Source organism: Gadus macrocephalus, chromosome 1, assembly GCF_031168955.1.
Source record: "Gadus macrocephalus chromosome 1, ASM3116895v1".
Classification (NCBI taxonomy): Eukaryota; Metazoa; Chordata; class Actinopteri; order Gadiformes; family Gadidae; genus Gadus; species Gadus macrocephalus.
Window position 1 is genome coordinate 13,856 of NC_082382.1, and position 20,263 is coordinate 34,118.

The window sequence follows — 20,263 nt, forward strand, 5'->3', positions numbered from 1 at the left end:
ATGGCCTTCGCCATATGCCGTGGTAACGACCTGAAACCGGGGAGACGTGTCTTGGACAGGTTCCCTCGTTCACACAGGGAGTAGTTGAAAAGACCAAACAGCTGTGCAGGCGAATAGGTGAGCATGATGCTGCCGGGCGGAGGGAGCGACAGCTCGGCGACAGCTCGGCGATAGCGGCTAGCCGCGGGCCCGCTGCGCAGAGATGGATGACAGCGGTGTAGACCAGGATTACCCATGGCAAGACAGGAGGAGATGGACCAGGTAAAAGACTGACTGGGGGGAGACCATGCAGAGTGAGGAGGATGGATGTGACCAGGTCTGGTCGACGGAGCAGCTAGCGTTAGCCGCCACTCGATAGATGAGTGAGGAGGACCCACTAGCAGGGTTCGGGAGGCGAGTGAATGAAAGTTGTCCGGCAAGGCGATATAGATTGTTGGAACCAGAGGGCTCTTTTCCCGGTGAGGCAAAGATTGACGGTTGGAAGACGTCAGAAACAGCTAGATGCCTAGCTACTAGGGCTGTCACTTTTTATTCGAAGTTCGAATATTCGTTCGAAGGTGGGGTGAAAAGTTCGAATTCGAAGTGTAATTCTCCATTCGAACTGTAAAAATGCGCTATAAAGAAGAGAGCGGCGAGTGGCTTCTCCTCAATAAAGCGGCCCTCCTGGATCCCCGCTTCTCCCGGTTAGTCCACCTTTCCCCTGCACAGAAACATCTCGTGACTGAAAGCCTCTCACACGAGCTCACTGAAACGGAGACCGACACTGATCGCACACGACAGGGAGAAAAGTCCGCTGCTGCGATGGGCAGCCTGTTTGGGGACTTATACAGCACGGCTGACACAAGCAGCTGCAACGGTAACGGAGAGCTGCGAGACTACTTGTAATTTTCTTTCCGTAAGGAATAAAAAGAGCAGCATGCCGTGTTGGAGGTCGGCCTCACAGATTGTTCGTTTATATAGGCTGTGTGTGCCATGGACGACATGCGCTCCGCATATCGCGCTCCGAACAGTTATTGTTAATGTGTAAAAGACAGCCGCACTTGTGTGTCGGAGCTTCCTCTTGTTGTGTTTACAAATGTGTTATCAAAGATGTGTTTTTATCCTGTGCTGTTATGAATTCAGTAGGTATACGTGAGGTATACGAGAGCAACATAAAAAATCAAGACTGTTGTCGTGTTCTATGGGGGGGGGGGGGGGTCGAATGTATTCAAATTAATTATGGACATTCGAAATTCGTTCGAATTTCATTTTTGGAAAAAGTGACAGCCCTACTAGCTACCCAGCTAACAACGCCAGTGAGTCTACAGATCAATGTCCCAAAAAACTGGAAGGGCTCGTAAAAATAGCTTGTTAAAAGTGAAAAAAAAAAGTACAGGAAAAATATTTTATCAGTCACTAAAATCGAAAAAAGTCGTGATCAGAGAAAGCGGCGAACAAACGCCAGCGTCCTCTCTGGTAGCCGATTACTACGACAATTTCTTTGGTTTGAAGTTCATCTGAGTAGCAGTATGCGGTTATTTCCATCTTGCTTAATATAAATCAAAGTGGTAATCCCATGGACCTATTGAAGGAAGGGATGAATAAAGTATCTATCTATCTATCTGAACATAGTTGCAACGGCCCAGAGCTCCCAAAATCGGGCATGTTTTGTAATTTTTGGTAGCACTTAATATTATTCCACAGTTTTTTTTCACACTGCTTTCAAACCCCGACAATGAAGTACAGCCGAAATGTACTTTTAAAGCTCAACAACGCTCCATTACGCCAACTCCCAGCGGACTTCACCATCCCAGCCGAGATCACCAGATCACCATCCAGCAGTCCTGAGGCTGAGAAGCGGAGGAGACACTGTGCGCGGCTGCAGAAGAGGGGAAAACGCGGAGGTACGTGGGCTAGGCTCAAAGCGAACCCATTCAAACCCCCGCTTCCTACCATCTTTCTCTCAAATGTCCATTCGATCCGCAACAAGGTGGATGTGATCCGACTGGAACGAGCTTCACAAAAACACATCGAGAACTGCTGCAGCTTAATCTCGGACTCGGCTATTGAGCTAGATGGCCGCACTGCCTATCGAACAGCTGACTCGGGTAAGAAGCTAGGAGGAGGTCTGTGTATCTATACCAATGACTCGTGGTGTACCAATGTCACAGTTGTTATCAAACATTGTTGCCCTGACGTGGAATTTTTGTTGCTCCAATGCAGACCGTTTTAATTACCAAGAGAATCTTCTTCTGTTTACATCTGTGCTGTTTACATTCCACCCGACGCCAATGCTAAGCTGGCACTAGTTAGGCTACAGGACATTGTAAACAAAAGCCTGCTGGCACATCCCGACAGTATCTTTAATGCGGCAGGGGATTTTAATCATGCTGACTTAAAGTCTGTACTTCATTCTTTCCACCGTAATGTAAAATGCGCTACCAGAGGGAGCAACACACTTGATCAGATTTATACCAACATGCCCATGCATATAGAACCCAGGAGCAGGGGCGGATCTAGCCATTTTGGGGCCCTAGGCAAAATATAGACATGGGGCCCTCATTTTTGAAACACGTACACAAAACAAATAACCATCCCAATACTCTTAGAATCGCAATAAACCCATAGTGCACTGCCACTCAACTCCACAGTAAAATCAGTTTCAGATTTCTCCAGCCTTTGCCAAAATTACATGTTTATTACTCAAACGAGAGAGAGAGAGAGAGAGAGAGAGAGAGAGAGAGAGAGAGAGAGAGAGAGAGAGAGAGAGAGATTAGAATTTCCATTCTCTGCCAGAGATACAAAATGATCTTGCACTTAACAGAACTAAAATACAAAATGGATATGAGTCTATGAAAACCACCATTTACATTTAAACAGGACCAATGAAAAGATTTTGTGTGTGGACAGGAATAACAGTGGCTGTGTGTGTGAGTGAGACACAGGCAAAGCAGTGGTTCAGTGTGAGTGAGTGAGTGAGTGACAGGAGAGAGAGAGAGAGAGAGAGAGAGTGTCAGGGTGTGGGTGTCTCCCTGTGTTTCCCTCCTGTGTTGATTACTGTTCCCTCCCCTAATGTGTCTCAGCTGTTCCTCGTTGTGTTTGTTATTTAAGCCCTCGTCTTTCCTTTGTTCCTTGTGCTGTCATTGTGGTTTATCGTGGTTTGCTGTGGTTAGTGTTGGTGGTTAGTCTTGCGTGTTCCGTGTTCCCTGTCGTCTTCCGAGTTCCCTGTAGTCTCCCGAGTTCCGAGTTGTCTCCCGAGTTCCCTGATTCCTGTGCCTTAGCCTTTAGGCTTGAATAAAGTGCCGTTTCCTGAAACCGTCTGCGTTTGGGTCCTACCTGCCTGCCTGCACCCGCAGTTACCTTAACACAGAGACAGACAGACAGACAGACAGACAGACAGACAGACAGACAGACAGACAGACAGACAGACAGACAGACAGACAGACAGACAGACAGACAGACAGACAGACAGACAGACAGAGAGAGAGACAGAGGGGGGGGGGGGTGTTTAGGTGTGCAAGTGGTTAAGTTCTCCATCTTCAAATGTCCATTTTCCCTGTTGCCTTCACCATTTCATGTGAGTAAAACAGTGTGTGTGTGTGTGTGTGTGTGTGTGTGTGTGTGTGTGTGTGTGTGTGTGTGTGTGTGTGTGTGTGTGTGTGTGTGTGTGTGTGTGTGTGTGTGTGAGAGAGAGAGTATGTGAGTGAGTGACTGAGTGAGTGGCAAAGCTCTGTGTGTGTGTGTGTGTGTGTGTGTGTGTGTGTGTGTGTGTGTGAGACAGAAAGCATTTGTAAACACTAAGTCCTACTGTTGTCGTCTTCTCAAAAGTCTTCATATCAGAGAAAAGTGGTGAGCAGCAGTATAGAACCCAACCTGAAAAACAGACAAACACAGCATTAGAACATACTCACTACACCATGTTTCATTGGGCAATGATCTTTATACAACAAGAATGTACTTTGTCAACTCAAATACCTTGTTCAGCCAGGGCTCACTGATAGAAGGTGATGTTGTTCATCTGTCTTTTCCCCTGTTGTTTTCTCACTACGACAATAATCAACACCAGGTCAATCATGTAGCATTATAAACAAATATCCAAGTCAAGTATCAATGTTTTTTTAATAATAACCTTCTCTTTCTCCCTATCTTCTTTTTCTCTGTCTGTATCCCTGTTACTCTTCATCTGTGTCCCTGTTTTGCCTTCAAGCTCCTCTGCTTTGCGCCTGTCTCACTCATATCCTCATGTGCCTTTCCTGCCCTTTATCAGGTTTCATTCTCTCCTTTGTGCCAGTCTTACTTGTCTCTGCTTCATGTCCTGGGGCCGTATTCACAAAGCATTTTATCTTACCGCTAGGAGTGCTCCTAACTCGCGCTAAAACATTTTACGTAGGAGTTTTTTCTTAAAAGTCATTCACAAAGCCGCTGAGACCTACTCTTACTAAGGATAAATCACAAAGAGTGAACTAAGAGTGACGTGCCGTTGCTATGGATTACGTCAATTCTCGTGCACGAGTTAAGAAGCAGTCAGTTCGGTGATTGGTTGTTCAGACGAGCCCACTGAATAACCGAAAAACAAGGAAATAGCCTAGGCTAGAAATTAATTCCTATTAAGTAGTTATAGTGCAGTTAGCAGAAAAAACAATGACAATTTTGTGCAGACCACGATAATGACGTTGTAGCCTGCACGTTCAAGAGAGAGAGAAAGCAAACAATAAAAATACGTAAAATTTAAAAGAAAATAAATGTTCTGAACTACACAAGTGTTGACTGATTTGTGCCAAGGTGTTTACCTAAAATGTGTTTTCAAAGTGATCCCTAAATGCCGGCCAAATTCATTGTCATGTTGATCGCCATCATCATCATCATCTTCATCATCATCGTCTGGCTGTGGAATGTTCCTCCGCTTGCAGAGGTTGTGTAGAATGGCACATACAGTAATGACTGTGCTTGCCCTCTCTGGGGTGAGGCGTATTTCGCCGTGGAGGACATGAGCCGACGTTTCATCTGCCCAATTCCTCTCTCCACAACATTTCGTGTATGTTTGTGTGCTCTAGCATATATGGAAGAAATCAGTAAACAATAATAAATATGGATTCAACAAATAAAAGGCGTCAAAGAGCCAATACGATGTGTTTTACACGTAGGACTAAGCGTAATATGCGTAATCACTTACATGTTATACTTTAACTGTGCTCCCGGTTGTGGATTGAGGTAGGGTGTCTAGAGCCACGTCTTGCATGGATAGTCACTGTCTCCCAGCAAGTGACACCCAACTGGTACATCTCAAAAAGCTGCCTCAGACCGCTCTCCATTAAAATGCGCGAATCATGGGTAGCTGAAGATCCAGGCCACTTTGCAACAACATCCAGGCTATGGATGCAGGCAACCTGCGTGTTGATGGAATGCACTTTCTTCCTATTGACGAACACGTCCTCGTCTTTTGATGGCGCAATTATTTTTATGTGCGTCCCGTCAATAGCACCGACCACACCGGGCATACCTGCAATTGCCATGAAGTTGGCTTTGATCCTGTGTAATTGTTGAATGTCCAAAGGAAAGTTTATGGCACGGCTGACTGATGGTTGCGATATTTTTAAATCGTCGGCATTGCAAAGTTGCATTGCACCTGTTGCTAAATAACGTAGTATGGCCAAACATTTTATTTCGGGACTAATCGGATTATTCCTGTTAGTCGGGGATGTTATTGCATTGCGATTAACTCCACAACAAGTTTAATACCCTAACATTTAGTCTCGCAGGCATTTACGATTCTTTGTGAATAGGTCTTACTGAGTTAGGAGTCCTCTTTTAGTGATGAGAAACTTATTTCCCCTGATGCCACAGTCACAGGGAGACTGAGCAGTATTGTCAGAGCTATACTCAAATTTGGGTATGCGTCAAGGATGTTTTCCCTGTACACATAATCCAGCATCTGGAAAGGCGAAGAGACGTGTGGGGGGAATGCTTTGACGGCATGAATTATTTCCTGCTTGAGGTCCTCTGCATCAATATCATTCATTTTCTTCTCAAGCCTGTGGCAACATTCATCTTATTCCTTTCCCTGCATGACATTTTGCATCTGGTCAGTGGAGTAGAGAAAGCCGTATAGCTCAAAAACACCCTCCATGTTTGAAAATCTCTCCCTTACTGTGACCAGGGTTGTGTCCACCATATGTAGGAAAAACTCCCTCCTGAAATGCTCTTCTGCAGTGCACACTGTCTCCTCTCTCCCCTCATACTCAAACTGCCTTTTTTTCTTTCTCTGGCGCACCTCTGGCCAGGCCATCTCCAAATCAATCTTCTCTGCTATCTCCCTGGCATCTGTTTTAGCAGAATTGAATCCGTCCTCTCGATAATCTTTCAGAAATGCCATCACTGCAAGGACCTCTCTCCTCATGACTTCCACTGACACTTTGGGGCTCTGCAATAGCTTGCTGACTTTGTTTATGTGAAATAGGACATTGTACCAGACGACTGTACTCACCAGAAAAGGCCATTTCTTCATCTCTTTGTGAATGCCGTTGGCATTGGAGGCGCATTCAGAGTCTTGCTTCTCCTCAGCATACTCCCTCAGAGCGGACAGGGCATCCAAAATTTCAGGCAACTGGTATCGGACGGCTTTCACGGACTCCACCCTAGCCTCCCATCTTGTTGCACTGAGTGGTTTAATGGTAAAATATGTCACATGTTTTTGAAGGATTGTCCAGCGGTGAACAGAAGCACTGAATAGAGCATACAGTCTCTGTAACAGTCCAAAAAACCTCAAAGCTGTCACAGAGGACTTGGCAGCATCACCAACCACCAGATTCAACGTGTGGCTGGCACATGGGACACAGAGTGCTTTGCTGTTCAGCTCCAGGACTCTGCTCTGGACCTCCTGTTTCTTCCCCTGCATATTACTGCCGTTGTCGTAGGATTGCCCACGACAATCAGCAAGGTCTAAATCTAGTGTCTGCAGGTGTCCCAAAAACAAGTTGAGTAGGCCTTTCCCTGTTGTGTCCTCTGCCACCAGAAAGCCAACAAAGTGCTCGTGGATGGACACTCCTTCGCCAGGCTTGCAGTCAACTATCCTCAATACCACGGACAGCTGCTCATCATGGCTGACATCCGGGGTGCAGTCCATGATGACGCTGAAGTACTTGGACTTTTTCACCCTCTGTACAATTGTGTTTGTCACACAGCTTCCCACCAAGCAGATTATTTCATTTTGGATCATTTTGCTGAAATAACTCTCAGAATGTGGTTTCTCAGCTACCCTCTTCACATGATCCCTCATCACAGGGTCAAACTGAACAATCAGCTGAACTTGGCCTCAGAAATTCCCATTGCCATGCTCATACAGCTTCTCTGAATGGCCTCGAAAAGCTAAGTTGCGCTCGGCCAAGTGTGTAATAATGGCAATCAGACGTTTCAAGATCTCTCTCCATTTGTTTACTTCGTTCACAAACAGCTCTTGATTTACATGATCTATGGCTTTACCTGTTTGGAGCCGTTGCTGAAGCGTTCGCCAAACAGCCATATTTGCGAGGTGATCAGCAGACTTCTCGTGTTCTTTTAGGAAGGCTGATACATTTTTCCAGTCGTTCGTGCCGTCAGTGCAGAACCGCTGCTTATTACAATCGCCAAACAGCCGACAACAGAAACAAACAGCGCGGTCTTTCGTTTTACTGTACACAAGCCAGGACCTCTGGATTTTTTCGCCATTTTTCATATTTAAATAGTAGTGCGTGCTTGTAAAGCGTCTGCCCTGTGTGTTCTGGGGGAAATCTCCTCGTAATTGCACTGGTCCTTTCTGTACAATTGAGCAACGCTCGGAGTCTGTCAACTTTTCTGGCCAATGTGCAGGGTCGTCGCCAATTAGGAAACTGTTTCCACTGCTGCTAGTGGTAAATGGCATAGCACTACTCACCGCCAAATCATCTTCGTCTTCATCTTCCTCTCCTTCGGCTTCCATAGCCACCTCTTCTCCTTCGGCACCCACCTCTCCTCCTTCCTCCTCCACCTCCACCTCCACTTCATCATTTTCCCCAACAGCAGAGCCTGTCGCAAGTTCAGCAGCGGCTGCTGTGGCAGCAGCAGGTGTAAAAAATTAAGTCAATTTCGGCAGTGTATCTGCAATTCTTTTCTTCTCAGCTTTTTGTTTTCGTTTAGCACAACCACTATCATAATTCCGCCGCTTCATTTTCTCCGAGTCGCATCCCTCTGCTTTGGTTTGAAGTACGTTATTTCGCGCTGCGCGCGTTACTACGTAATCATATTCTGGACTAGTCCAATGCACAATGGAGGGGGGCATGTGTGCTGGAAAATTATTATTTAGGCATTAGTTCAGCGTTATGTTGATATTTTTGTTATTTTTTTCTACTAGAAATGTTGTTGTTTTTTTACTTTACATAAGTAATGGCTGGGGGGGTCAGATTTGGGGGCCCCTAATAAAGACAGATTTGGTTGGGGCCCTAGGCACTTGCCTAGGTTTGCCTAATGGAAGATCCGCCACTGCCCAGGAGTACCCCCACCTAGGTCTCTCTGATCATGTTTCGCTCCTCCTGCACCCCTGGCACACACCCAAAATCAGAGCCAGTAGGCCCGAAGTCAGGTCTGTCAGGATTTGGCCTGAGGACGCCATCCCTAGGCTCCAGGACTGCTTCAGCTCCACAGACTGGGACATTTTCAGTGGACTGGGTGTGTTGACACGTAGGTCTCTGAATAATTATCTTGTCTCAGTCCTTGAATACATCATTTTTTGTGTGGATATTGTTACATCCTGGAAACAATTCTGTGTCTTCCCAAACGTTAAACCCTGGATGACACCTAAAGTAAAATCCTTACTACGAGCCAGGAATGCAGCGTACAGAACCGGTGACACCAATGCATACTGCATGGCAAGATCCGACCTGAAGAAAGGCATCAGTTCTGCCAAGCAAGCATACATGACCCGCATTGAAGCTCAGTTCAACAGCGCCTCATGCCCCCGGCAGGTGCGGGAGGGCGTCAGGGCAATAACGGACTACAAGGGAAGAACATCCCCCCGTCAACAGCAGCGCCCCCCTAGCGGAGGAGTTAAACATCTTTTACGCACGTTTTGACAGGAACAACAAGGACCAGGTGTCGCCCCCTCTCCCCTCTGACCGCTCCACCCTAGTCCTGAGCACTCATGAGGTCAGACTCATCCTACGCAACATCAACGTCAGGAAGGCAGCAGGCCCAGATGGAGTCCAGGGACGGGTGCTCAAGGACTGTGCGGCTGAACTAGCTCCAGTTCTCACCACCATCTTTAACCTGTCTCTGGCCTCATCCTGGGTCCCAGGATGTCTCAAGGCAGCAACAATAGTCCCGGTTCCCAAGAAACCAAATGTTGCAGGTCTGAACAGGCCTGTGGCACTCACCCCTATCGTCGCAAAATGCTTTGAGAAACTAGTCATGAAACACATTAAAGCCTCCATACCGCCATCATTAGATCAGAATCAGTTCGCTTACCGGAATAACAGGTCAACAGAGGATGCCATTGCCATTGTGTTACACACTCTACTAGAACATCTTGAGCACATTAACACATATGGGCGACTCCTTTTTGTTGACTTCAGTTCAGCTTTCAACACTATCCTGCCTAACAAGCTACACAGCAAACTACACAAACTTGGCTTGAACACCACTTTATGCAATTGGATTTTGGACTTTCTAACACACCGCACACAACATGTCAGGATTGGCAAGCATGTCTCCCCCACCCTGCCCATGAACACCGGTGCCCCCCAGGGTTGCGTGCAAAGCCCACTTCTCTACACACTTTTCACTCACGACTGCTGCTCCTCTTCTCCATCTAACCTCATAGTGAAATTTGCTGACGACACAACAGTACTTGGCCTCATCACAGGAAATGATGAGACCTCATACAGGAGGGAGGCCGAGAGACTGGTAGAGTGGTGCGGTGATCACAACCTGGTTCTCAACACCACCAAGACCAAGGAAGTGATCATCGATTTCCGCAGGGCCAGACACCTCAGCCACTCTCCACTCCTAATCGGAGGGGAGGAGGTAGAGAGGGTGTCCAACTTCAAGTTTCTGGGCGTGACTGTTGCCGACGATCTGTCCTGGAGGACCAACATCACCTCTGCCGTGGGTAAGGCACAACATTGCCTCTTCTACCTTCGGAAACTAAAAAGGGCTAAACTTCCACAGGGACTGATGGTCAACTTCTATCACTGCGCAGTAGAGAGTGTACTCACCTACGGACTCCTGGTGTGGTTCTCCAGCTGCACCAGGGCCGAAAAGGAGACCCTCCACAGAGTGGTCAAGGCTGCGGGGAGGATCATTGGGAAGAGCCTCCCAGAGATCTCCACAGTCTTCACCTCCCGCTGCCTACGCCGGGTGAACAACATCCTAAAGGACCAGGTCCACCCAGCGCACCATCTCTTCCAGCGACTACCCTCTGGACGGAGATACCATCCTCTCCAGGTCCAGCAGATTGACCAATAGCCTCTATCCAAAGGCTGTCAGACTGCTGAACGAACAACCTGCCCCCCGCACCCCCCACCCCACCTCCAAACCCCCACCCCACCCCCAAGCCCTCGGTCATATAACTCCCACTATAACTCCCACTCAATAACTGAACTGGACTGCATTGCTGCAACTGTACACTATTTTCCATCTATTGCAGGACTGCAGCCCCCCCCCCCCCCCCCCCCCCCCCCCTCTCACTCTCACACATCACAACTATGGACTGGACTTGCTGCATTCTCATTCATGTTATTATTGTTATTTATTTATTTATCTTTTTATTTATTATTTATTTATTAATATATTTATATACTATGCCAGTGGTGATGCTCTAAACTTAATTTCGTTGATTAACTCTGTTGATCAAGGACAATAAAGAAATTTAATCTATCTATCTATCTATCTCATGATTTCTATCTCCGTTCGCGCAACCCAGGGGGGCGCTGGGAACGTGAGAGGTATTATTTAATTTTTTTTCATGGTTTTCAAAAATTTTGGTTCAATAATTGCCTACCTGAAATAAATAAATACATACATAATTTTTTTTGTCTTGCTTCGCACTAAAGGGACTTATTTTCGTGCACACGCCCAGACTCCCGTTACCTCCGCTATCATCACGATCTCTATGGCAACGCTGATAAACATTACCCAAGTTTGATGGTTAACGGTTCTAACACCAACACAATCAAACATGGCGGATAGCAAGAAAAAGTGCAGACAGTACAATGCTAATTACATAAATTATGGATTTATTACTTCACCCATAAACAGTAGTTTAGCCATGTGCCTTCTCTGCGATCACGTTTTCTCAAATGAGGCCATGAAACCCTTGCGGTTACAGGAAAATTTATTTAAAAAACATCCTGACAAGGCATCCAAAGATCCGGCGTACTTCAAGTCTCTGAGGGATCAGCATTCAAGGTGTCCCACAGTCAACACCCTGTTCGCCCGGAACATCAATCAGAGTAACAGCGGGTTGTTGGCGTCTTATAACATAGCTTTATTAATTGCCAAGTCTGGCCTACCGTTCACTGTAGGTGAGTCTCTGGTAACTCCACCAATAAAAGAGGCTATCTCCACAGTCATGGAGCGGGACGCTGTGCCAGTCATCAAGGCCATCCCGCTCAGCAATGATACTGTGGCCCGACGCATACGGGAGATGTCGCTTGACACTGAGGAGCAGCTGTGTGCCACCTTACGTGGGGGTCCCTTCAGCATCCAGCTTGATGAGACAACAACTGCCGACAACAATGCCCTCTTAATAGGATATGTTAGGTATTTGTCTGGGGGGGATCTCAAGGAGGACTTCTTGTTTGGGAAGTATCTCACCACCGACACATGAGGGCAGACCATCTTCAACGCCCTGACTGAGTTCCTGCAGGAGAAGGCCATCCCGGTGACGAAAATCGTCGCCTGTGCCACGGACAGAGCGCCGGCTATGGTCGGGACTCGGGAGATACCGCGGATTTGCGACGCTCCTGAAAAAAGAGGTCCCACATGTGCTTACCGTGCACTGTGTACTGCACCGTCACAACTTGGTGGCAAAAACCATCTCTGACTCACTCCATCGGTCCCTTGATGTAGCGGTCAAAACCATCAATAAAATAAAAGCCCATGCTCTTAAAGACCGGCTCTTCAGGCAGCTTTGTGGAGAAAATTAGGAGTCTTTTCAGCACCTGCTGTTTCATACGGAGGTGCGCTGGCTCTCCAAGGGGAACTGCTTGGCCAGGCTGCGTGAGCTGTTCCACTCGGTCCTCGAATTCCTGAAGAAGGCCGATGCGACTTTGAAAGATCAACTATGGTCCTGCCGCCACGATGTCTTTTATCTTTCGGACTTCTTCGGGAAGATGAACGAGGTGTCGCTGAAGCTCCAGGGGGATGGTGTGACTCTCATCCATTCGAGGGCCACCATACGCAGTCTTCTCGCAAAGCTGGAGCCATTTGGAAGAAATTTGAGCAGGCGTCAGTTTAGCAACTTTCCACAGTTGAACAAGGTAGGCTAATAATTAATTATTAGACTACCATTGTCATCATTCTTTTCACAAAATAACCTAGGCTACACACCAATAAAATAACTTACTGTACTTACATTCAGGTGTTGGATGAACTGACTGATGGCCATCTGCTGGTTTACACGGACCACTTGAAGGCAGTCAAGGCAGATATGGAGGTCCGTTTCAGAGATCTGGACCAGTTAGCCGTCCCCGATTGGGTGATGGAGCCGCTCCAACACGATGCCGCCAGCAGTGAGGAGGCTATCCAAGAGAGCCTCATTGACCTCCAAAATGACGCAGAGGCAATGGCAACGTTCCGTACCTCGGGTTGGCGAGTGTTGTGGCTCACCCATGGTTGTGGGAGAGAGTCCACCTTCTGTTCCTCGCTTTCCCCACATCCTATCTTGTGGAGCAGGCTTCAGCCAAGCTCTGCACATGCAGTCAAAGTACCGCAACCGCCTAGACCTGGTTAGCTCTAGCGCTCTCCGGTTGAAATTGACCTCACAATGTCCAGACGTCAAGACGCTGGCAGCGGGCCACCAAGCACAGGGCTCTCTTTTTGTAGCCCGTTTTCGTCATTCCTCTTGCTGTTGTTCAGTTCCAGCTGCTCCGTACTCTCCACAAATAGTTGCATTTAAAATACCTAATTAGGACTTACGCGCGCGATCTGTTTCATGATTGGCTCAGGATAGTTAACTGTTCCTCTGATTATTCAGGTGACGTGCATATGTTGTTCACGTGATGCGCACATGATTTTTGTTGACACGTCTTGTAGCCTACATTTAATGTTCCTTTTGATTTAAAAAAAAGTTATATTACAACCAATGCCAGGGGTTAAAGGGACTCTCACCTTTGTTGCATTTGAGAATTACAGCACATTCAAATCATCCCGCCTTCCTCCAATGCCCCACCCCCTAAGCGTTATTTTTTAGAGTACAAAACTAAGCGAGTACTGTAACGACCTCGCCGGTGACATAATGATGTCGAGTCATTAGTAGTTGAAGGTAGTTTTAATGAACCAAAACCAGGTCACTGAAACCCGTAACATTATAACCAACGGCAGAAAACCTACACAAAACAAACCCCGGTTACCCCGGCAACCCCCAACACGGTCTCACTCGCGTGCAGGCCCCCACCCTCCTGTTCTTCCAAGGCCCTCCCCCAGCTGACCTAATGATTCGCCCCCACGCTGATTGACAAGAAGAACATTACAATACATGCACACAGAACAACTGGCATAACGGACAACGAAATATAATGTAACACATAACACACAAAGTATTCAACTGTTCCAGGGTCGCTACAGTACAAAAGTTCTAGACTCCCATGGGTTATGTTTAGACTCCCATGGGTTATGTTTAGACTCCCAGGGGTCATAATATCTACCATCCTGGAGCTCCAGATTAGCGGGACAACGTCGCGTCTGAGCCCGAAATGGGTCCCGTAATCGGACTGAGTGTGGCGGTTGGTTGCCAACGGTCTGGAGGTCTTCCTGGAGCTCCAGAGTAGCGGGACAACGTCGCGTCTGAGTCCGAAATGGGTCCCGTAATCGGACTGAGTGTGGCGGTTGGTTGCCAACGGTCTGGAGGTCTTCCTGGAGCTCCAGAGTAGCGGGACAACTTCGCGTCTGAGTCCGAAACGGGTCCCCTAATCGGACTGCATGGTGCAGTTTCAGTATGCCGTGGACCACTTTGGTCTGCCATCGTCAGTCGCTACGGTCGCTACTCGCTACTGTCTGCCGTGGAATCAAAACAAACCCTCTAGTTGAGGACGCGCCTTGATGACGCGGGCCCGAATGCGCCACAAGAAGCAGACGGAAAACCTTATATATCCATGCAGCAAACAGACAGGTCTGTCGGCCAATAAGGTCATTCGGTCCGAAGAATTTTATTGGTTGAAGTTTTCACTAAATATTATAAGAGTAAAATAATTGTTTGTTTTTACTCCTGGTGGGTCTGTCTTGCATATTAGAGTGTTATTACCTTATTAATACCAATTTAACCTTATCCAAAAAAAGTGTAAAAATGCAACAAAGGTAAGAGTCCCTTTAATCTAAACCGGGAAAGAGGGGCGCTGCGCCTCCTTGTTTCAACCCAGCGCCTCCTTGTCGAAAATTTTAAATTACTTAAAATCTCCCGGAATGGAGAGCGAGCGAGCAAGCACAGGAGACAGACGTGCTCCTAACCGCGTTCGCATCCGTGTAGCGAGCGCGCAGCACAACAGAGAGGGATCTAGAAACTGTGCATGAGGCAGTGTGCACGTGAGCCTCAGGCGCCTCCTGATTGGCCTGGATCGGTAAGTCAACCAATCAGTTTACAGTGTAGGCGGGCTTTTATCTCTTCTCCCGAACCAAATTTATCAGTTCAGTGAATCTGAGAGTGTCTGAGAAGAAATTTAAATAATAAAGATAAAGTGTTCTTCCAGCAGGTTCCCGAAGTACGTGTTTTTTTTTCTATATACATTACTGTATGTAATGTTCTGCATCTATGGTAACTTAGCCATTTTGAGTAATTTGGCCTTACTATACGAGTCAACATACTGGTCCTTCACAAGCCTCAGAATGATCCATTTGTACCTCAAATTTTCAAAAGCTCCGCACCGCGGAAGGGGGGGAAACACCCCCTTCCACACCTTCCCCCCCGCTCGGTCACTTTGCTCCCTCGCCATTGATGTTTTCCCCCTTGTGAATTTTTTCTAGAAAAACCCCTGCAATGCTGATGTGGTTGTGTTTTTTTTCTTATCCAACCAGCCTCCTATCTGCTTAATAAAACTGGGGTTGTTGTTCGGGGGGGGGGGGGGGGGGGGGGTGCACCAGAGGATCAGGGTAAGGTCAGGGGGGCGTTTGCTCAAAAAGGTTGAGAACCACTGATCTACTAGGTGGCACTGTCTCCTGGCGGGGTGACTTAAAGAGTTACCCCGTACACATGGAATATATAACGCAGTGGAGAGATGGTCTCGATACGATAGAGAACGTTCGGGTTACGAGGTAACCCTGGTTCTCTGAGTGAAGAGACCATCTCTCCAATCCAGAGGCCGCCCGGAGGCAAGTTCCGATCAAACCATCACTGATTGCACGTCTACACAGGTGTTTGATAAGTTCGGGTGTAGGTGTGACCGGGCGTGCCGGTGTGTCTTAAAGCCTATCCACGGTCCTTAGCAGACATGGGGGTTATACCCCGTACATATGGAATATGTAACGGAGTGAATAGATGGTCTCTTCACTCAGAGAATCAGGGTTACCACATAACCCGAACGTTACTGATAAATAAATACAGCAGCTATAGACAGGGGTGCAGATAACTGGTACGCAGGTACATGCGCGACAAAAATCAGCATTGCGTAATGCCACTTGTGTTACTGCGCGCCTTTGCATACTTGACCGATATCTCCTCTAACCTTACACACGTGTCGCTAGTCAACTACTCTTAGAGATGTCCAAAAAGCAACAGACAACAGCAAGCAGTTTCTTTGGCGTTTTGCCACCTACAAAGAAACGCCAACTGGAGCCAGAGCCGAAAAAATGACTTTTATCTGAAAAATTGCTCCAAGATGTGTAGTGGCTTGAAGCTAACGATGAGCGCACTGAAATGTGGCGCATGATTTGCCGCGAACATCCACATCTAGCAGACAAAACGGGTGCATTTTATAAAGGCTCAAAGAATTTCAACCCTCCATTATTTGACAGACATGAAAAGAGCAAGGAGCACACGAATGTGGCGCAAGCCATTGCTAATAAACAAGCTAGCAGAGATGAAATAGCCAGTCGCCCACTTACCAGATGGCGAGACAAGCTGAATGAGGAACAGCGACAAGCTCCGTTTAATATTTTTCTCCTGGCCTTCCATAAAGCTAAACACACACGTCCCATGTCTTCCTATTCTGAGGATATTCCTTTACTGAAGCGGCTAGGAGTAAATGTCGGAGGTGCATATCATTCACGTGAGGGGAGCACACGGATCATGCAGAGCATCACGCACACCATCAGTGCGGATTTACGAGCAAAGTTGCAGTCTGCTGAATTTTGGGGGCTGATGTTTGATGGATCTGAGGATATCACAAAAACTGAGCAGGAAATCATTTACATTGTGCGTCTGTGTCCAGCAGTTTTCCTCAGACTTTGTTGGACTGATTTAACTGGGTGCTGACCAGGCCCGGAGTGGCTAATCGGGAGGACCGGGACAATTCCCGGTGGGCCGGTCTGACTTTTGGGCTGCGAGGGCCGGTGTTCAATTATTATTTTTATCTTATTTTGTTCCGGTGTTCAGGCATGGCACTGAGTGGGTATCACGTGTCTGCTGTTACCGCGGTCACTGGGCCGTCTCCACTTGCAGCTCTTTTCTTTTGTCATCTGTCATCATATCAGGGAGCTGGCGGTCTGTTTGATCATGTAAATGAAACTGGGACGCGGACGCAGGTTAAGGGCATGCACGCCCACCAACAAGAAACTGACGCAGACGCAGCCTGACGTAACGTCTGTGCACAATGCAAACCGCACACTTTCAGTGTTTTTTGAAGCCTAGCTCCAACCCCAGGAGTGCAAAAAAAATAATAATGCAAAATGGAAAATAAAAAGAGCAAGGGTGGCGCAGAAAAAGCGAGTATTAAAAAGAGAAAAACCCTGGAGACACATGCAGCCAAATGTGCAAAAATCTGCAGCTTTTTCAATCAAACGTGCTCGCGTTCTAAAACAGACAATGAAAAGACAAGATGTTGAAAAAAATGCAACTTTACCTGCACCCTTGCACCGTTCAAGTGATTCTATCAAGTCAATTGCATTGCATTGTGGTATATGGGAGTAACACGTAGGGAACATCATATGTACACTACACTCACATTTTGGGTAATTTAAGTGCACTATATAGGGCATGAAATTAACCAGTGAGAATTCGAACAACACTACAAAATAGCGAGCACCCTATATAGTGCACTATATCCGTGATAGGGAACGATTTCGAACACAGCTCCGAGCTGTGTGTCATCAGCGTGTGTCATCATGACAGCGCCGACGCATCGAAACTTAAATCAGCGGAGGCTCACGGCTCACGCTGGTCCAAGGGGAAGACCATCGTATTTGTTTTTAAGAAAAAATTCGAAAAATAAAAACGCGATTTTTTTCAAAGTGATTATTATAAATAATTAATATTATAAAATTATTATAAAGATGACCCCCCGATAGTATCGACTATCGGCGATCGCTAGGGGGCGCTATCGGACGATGGAAGCTTGTAGACGATTGCCCAACCCTAGTCTGTGAACAGCACATACACTGGAAAATTTCGTGAAATCAGCTGATCGCAAAATTCCTTACTGTGAGACATTCAATCGCGCTGTGGTCAGGCTGCTGCAGTTTTATTTACAAAAAGGTGGAGCAAAAAAAACTGCTGCACTGAAGAAACTGTGTGAAGAAAGTGAGATTTACTTTGTGAAACTGGGTAAGTTTCATAATATCAGGTGGTCTGCATGGAGGCATGAAATTCTGTTAAAAATATCAAGACTATTGGCCAGCCACTAAAATGCAACTGGCTTCGACTGATAACAGTGACTTGCAGCATATCTGCACAGAGCATTTTCAGTGCTTTCTATCAAACATGCTTGACATTGGCAACATTTTGAAGACCACATCCATTAGGTTTGAACTCATGGTGGCCACTGGACAGTTCACACTTCTGCTTGATGGTGAAGGCCACAGCAGGTCACACACTGTTTCTAATGCTGATGCTGACAGAGACAAGACAAACTTACTCAGGGGGTTAATTGAAGAGTTTGAAATCAGATATGACTCCCTCAAGTCATGTGATCATTTCATAGTATTTGATCCTTCAACATGGCCTCAGGAAATGCAAGACCTCCACAGTTTTGGAAACATTACAGTTTGCAGCATTCTCAAGAAATATGAGGCCACCTTGCAACTTGACAAAGACACCACTATGACTGAATGGATGCGCTTAAAGCAGGCAGGAAAACGCCTGGGAGCCTCTTCTGTGTATGACTTAGTCCAAATAGTAAATAAAAGTAACCCAGATGCTTACTCCAACATCAACAAGGTGGTTAAAGGCATATTGTACGGGATCCAGTAATATGCACTTTTTAATATGTTGTTGAAATTGGTTTTTACATCCTGACGGCAATAAATAACTTATGGGCAATGAAAAAGAAGCAAAAAAAACCGAATTCTGTATCTGCTATAAACCTGTTAAAATGCTTACCAATCGGAGACACTGTGCCCGAATCTAAAGAACCAATCACAAGCCTGCGCGTTCTCTCCCCTCTGTGTACGAGCCTGAGCCGGCCTGAGCGCGTTCACGGAGGGCAAAGAAAGCGTTGTTGTCATAGTAGTTCATGACAGTGGACTAGACCTAGTGAGCCTACAACGTTTACACAATGGAAGAGAAACAACTGAAGTTACCACTGCCACCGTTACTTGCCCCGGTTCATCCTTGTAAAAAGGCAAAAAAAAGAAAGACAGAAACTGAAAAGGCAGCAACAAAAAAGAAGTTGGAGACTGCTCGAGGAAAAACGAGAATAAATATTGGATTAGCTTTTCAGCGATGGCGACAGCTGAGGGAGTTGAATGGCCTGAAAAGTGACCCAATGGTTGCCGTTGAAGTAAGCCGTAAGAAGCAGCAGCGCTCGTGCACGGCTCTGTGTCGAGGGGTGGGGGCAGGGAGTCCTGAAGGGTGGGGGAGGAGTTAAACGGAACTCCGAAGAGAAGCTAATTTCAAATCATGCTAGCTCTCTCACATCGTACAGCAGGGGTAGGCAATTAAAATCCTAATGGGTCCAGTTTAAAAAAAAATCCTCAAGCTTGGGTCCGGGGGTCTATCATACATTTTTTATAACCGTTGTTTTCACTGATATAGGACTGCATGTGTTTTATGTACCAACAGTCAAGGTGTGCATTATGATTCAGAGGCATATTTAGCCAATATAAGTACTTAAGGCGCTAGTAGTATCAGTGTCTGTTTGGTCAACAACTGACTATCCGCCACCGTCTCGGAGCAGATCAGGCACACAGGCTTAGAGCTGCATGCAGGCAGAATGAACACTCCTCTTTAAAAGCTCTGTTCTCACAATCTACCTTTCTCTTCTTAGAGCACGCCATCTTTCTCTTGAACTGCAATGAAGCTTTCTCTCTCAACTGAAGGCACTCTTTTCCTCTGTCAATTTTGCCGCGCTTGCGTGCACCAGTCGCACAGCTCGTAGGGCAGGCTATCATCTGATTGGCTACTGGCATTATAAGGTTTAAACAAAAACATAGCCTACCATAAAGTTATAGTTAATTTAATGTATTTAACGGGTTTATAAAAGTCACCCAAACATTAGTTGTTAAAATCTCTTGGTCAAAATTATATATACCCGTATTGGTCCGAATATAAGACGACCCTGATTATAAGACGACCTCCAGTTTTTCATCACAAACATTTAGAAAAAAAGATTTGCAGACCAGATTTGCAGAACAAAGAACAGTGAATTAAACACTTGTTATATCAATGACAATAATAATAATGGCAGTAAAGGCCACGGCACTTTCAAGGCAAAATATGTACAGTATGATTCAAAATTAATATCAAGCAACATTGGGAACATTTTTAAATAACATAGAAAAATACAGGCCACATATTTAACTAAACTTAACCAAAATTCGCCAAACTTCTCCTCCGATCTCTCTCTATCGCTCACACACGTCCTCTGCCCCGCTGTGTTTGCTCTCGCTGTCATCGCTCCCCAGCTGCTCCGCTTCCACCGGCTCCGCCCAAAGCGCGTTTTCTCTGACGTTTTCAAAAACTCACCGGTCA